This window comes from Cyprinus carpio, unplaced genomic scaffold (genome assembly GCF_018340385.1).
Source record: "Cyprinus carpio isolate SPL01 unplaced genomic scaffold, ASM1834038v1 S000006613, whole genome shotgun sequence".
NCBI classification, from domain to species: Eukaryota; Metazoa; Chordata; class Actinopteri; order Cypriniformes; family Cyprinidae; genus Cyprinus; species Cyprinus carpio.
Window position 1 is genome coordinate 264,385 of NW_024879252.1, and position 4,015 is coordinate 268,399.

Consider the following 4,015-nt stretch of genomic DNA (forward strand, 5'->3'; position numbering starts at 1 on the left):
TTTTTTTTTTTTCAGGATTCTTCGATGAATGAAAAGTAAAAAAGAAGAGCATTTATTTAAAATAGAAATCTTTTCTAACAACATACACTACAGTTCAAAAGTTTGGAGTCAGTAAATTTTTATTCTTTTTTTTAAGAAATTAAAACTTTTATTCAGCAAGGATTTGTTGAATTGTTAAGAAGTGATAGCAAAGATTTATATTGCTAGAAAAGGCCACAAAAATAGAAGAAAAACAAAATGGTTTAAATAGGAGTCCCCTCGCCTTTTTATTTGACATTCTTTGCACCTGCATTCTGACTGCAAGTTAAACAGATTATAGCTAATTTATTCTTATGATGATAAGTTACACAGAGGTTGCACAACTTTTGCTGAAATACTTCACTCATGGTAGCCTATGCACTTTTGACTTTGTGGGGCATTTCATATTCAATATTCAGTGTAGATTCAAATCAGTATTGTGATGATAAGGCTCAGAAAATGACTGTTTCTTGCTAGAACTAAAGCATTGTTAAATCTGGCCTTTTGGATGTGTTAGTGGTTTGTGGCTAAAACCAAAAGAAATAATCCAATGTATTGTGGCCTGTGTCTTTCTTTTTCCTGTATGCTTACTGTAATTTAGATGTAAGCGGTTTGATGTTGCACGTGGAATTGAACTTATGCCTGCTTTGTAAAAAGCTGTGCAGTGTAAGAATGAAATTAAAGGCTAAATACAGTCCAGTTACATGTGGTTATGACCATGTAAGACATTGAAACAGAACAAGAAAAGGAAACAGAACAAATCACAATTTATATATATATTTTTAAATAGCAGAAGTGTACCATTGCCCTTAAGTCTAAACAACATTCTCATGGTAAATCAACTCTATACAGACTTTTTACACATATACAGAGATGCAAACTTGTGACCTATAGACAAAAATAGACTTTTTGAAACCAAAATATGTCATTTGTAGATCTGATGGGGGATTTTTATTGCACAGTATAATAGTATTTTGTTAAATCTGCCTTTTGGATGTTTAGTGGTTGGTGGCTAAAAACCAAAAGAACTAATCCAATGTATTGTGGCCTGTCTTTCTTTTTCCTGTATGCTTACTGTAATTCAGATGTAAGCGGTTTGTGTGCAATGGCATTGAACTCTGCCTGCTTTGTAAAAAGCAGTGCAGTGTAAGAAGGAAATTAAAGCCTACATAAAAGTCCAGGTAATGTGGTTATGACCATGTAAGGGACATTGAAACAGAAAAAGAAAAAGGAAACAGAACAAACACAATTCTATCTATATATTTTTTAAATAGCAGAAGTGATAACCATTGCCTAAGTCTAAACAACATTCTTCATGGTAAACAACTTATACAGACTTTTTACACATTCCAGAGATGCAAAACTTGGACCTTTAGACAAAAATAGACTCTTTGAAACAAACATAATGTCATTTTAGATCTGATGGGGGATTTTATTGACAGTATAATAGTATATTACTACAGAACATTTTATGCGTATTTTAAGCTATCTCTGATACTAATAATAATAATATAATAATATAATAATAATAATGTGAATGTGGCCTTAAAAGAAAATAAAAAAAAAACATTCTATGGTGAGATTTTCCCTATATCTTCATGCTAAAACTGACTGAAAATCCACATTTGAAACTGATATTTAAAAAAACTGGGGGTCATGAATTTGCATCTCTGATGGGCATTTATAATAGTAAACTATTAAAAATGAACTGCACTGAAATCTAATATTATAAGGCATATTAATCAACTAAATGATGAAAATGAAGAGTGTTATTCTTTTTTAAATTAATATATTGCTTATAGTTTAAATGCTATAGCTATAGCCCATTTAGGTATCAGACCAAGTTGAATGTACAGGGCATGATGTAAGTATGTGTATTGATACTGCTCAATCTACTGTCCCTCTCCTGTTACCATAGCAACCACCTTTTCAGCATCAGAACCCATATCATCAATAGCAGTGTTGAGTGCCTGCAGCATAACGGTGAAAGATCGGCTAACGGATCTGGCGTGTCTCGGCATGGCTAGTTCCACAAGTCTGGTGGTTGCAGTGCTGGTGTCTTTCTCGGCTTCCGCGAGTCGTCTTTTAACTTCACTCTTGCTGACCTCCACAGAGAGAGCACAGGTCCGCAGGGCCTTCAGCCTGGCTGGGTCGAGACCCCGCTGCCTCGCCAGCCGCTGCAGAGACTCGTCATCCAGGCAAAGTGAGATCTGAGCCTTGTTCAGAATCCGTATGGCCACCGTAGCGTCCACCATGGAGGCCACCAAAGGTACGGGAATGGCAGAAATGCCACCGGATAATGAGGCAACGGCCCACACCAGTGCCTTAAAGGCATCTTTCTTCTGAGTGACCAAGGAACTGGAGAATGTAGGAAGTGCTAGAAGAAGAGCATGCGATCTGATCTCTGGAAGGTCACCTCGCATGACTTCTAAAAACTTCAGAAAGTCCAGCTTCTCCAAAGCTGAAGGTTGTACCAGAAACACCTTGGCAGAGGAACACTCTCTCTGCCTTGAGCACTTCTAAGCTTGCTGTCTTCTTTCACCTCCAATGTTTTCTCAGTATCCTTCATAGATGATAGTAAGATGAAGTAAACTGTCTCTTTCTGCAGTGACCTTCACTTCCCTCCACACCACCAGGCACTGTTAACACTAGGCTTCCTCTGTGAATGTGATAATGATGGAGTTGTATCTCATAATCCCTTTGAAAGTTCGACATAATCCTCAGCCTCAAAAGAAGCATTGCTAGAGATGGATGGCAGATCCCAGCGTAAAGTCAGGATGCTTTGGATTCGGAATACGACTAGATTCTGGGCAGCGGATGATGGGCACGGCTGCGTTTCATCTTCTTGGCTCAGTCCTCGAAGTGAGTTTATAAAGTGGCTTCTTTTTCTGCATTTCTGTTCTCAATGATCGCAATGTTGATTCTGCTGATAAGCATGTTCCTCCCATGAATCTCTCTATATCCGAAACGTTGTTCCGTTTCATCCACCATGGACTCCTTTAGTGTTTTAAAGTAAGGTTAAGCTATTCCTCAAATTACATCCCAGCCTATGTCTTGTAGGGGGATAACTTATCTACAAATGCAAAGGAACACGCATACCGTGCTTGCAAGCACCGAGTTGCGGGTGATGTCCGTGGCAGATCATTCGGACCAGTCTGTAAGATGTTATACACGTTTATTTAGCAAAGATGCAGTCACCAATTTATCAACATAGTGCACAATAAAGAACATTCGCTATGCAAGTACCAAAAGTGTTACTTTCACATACAATGCTGTTCTTTTGAATTTCCACACTTCACAAAAATCATGATATGCACAACAATGTATCACTGTTCTACCAAAGAAACTATTCAAGGTCTCCTGCACAAAAACGTTTCACATTGTAATACACAACCAATGTTTCTTTGAGCAGCAATCAGATATTCATAATGATTTATGAAGAGTATGGTGATTCTGTCCAGTAAGACCCCTGGACTCCAGGCTGCTGAAACCTCCGCCTTTAGTCACTCAGCAATACATGCACATTTTAAAACTATCCACCGTCAATATAGAAAAAGAGTAAATTTGAAATTGTAAGAATAGTTACAGTCTTTTTATACTGTAATTTTTGATATAATAAATATGAGAGACTAAACCACTTTTTTGCAAAAACATTTAAAATCTTACGCTCCCTTTTTTTTTTTTTTATTGTAGGTTTTTTTTTTTTTTTTTTTTTGAAATAATGAATAAAGTACTAAATTCATTTTTTAGTTGATTTGTTTTACAATAATTAAAAATTAATTTACTATTTTATTTAAGTTTTTCACATTTAACATCAAGAACAACAATTTATTTGACATAAATTAAGTTATTTACTGACAATACAAATCTTAGTAACTCTACAAGTAGACAATGTTTATCCGGTCATAATGTTTGCATTTAAACATTACATGTTTGCAGGCAAAATCCAGGTTTAGAGCAACGAAATAATTTTGACTTTCAAAAGCAGCCATGTCAA

General features: G+C 36.1%; 1 pseudogene; it reads right to left on the minus strand.

Moving 5' to 3' along the window:
- Positions 1-1,545: 1,545 nt before the first annotated feature.
- On the minus strand, positions 1,546-3,009 carry LOC122144174 (annotated as a pseudogene).
- Positions 3,010-4,015: the final 1,006 nt, after the last annotated feature.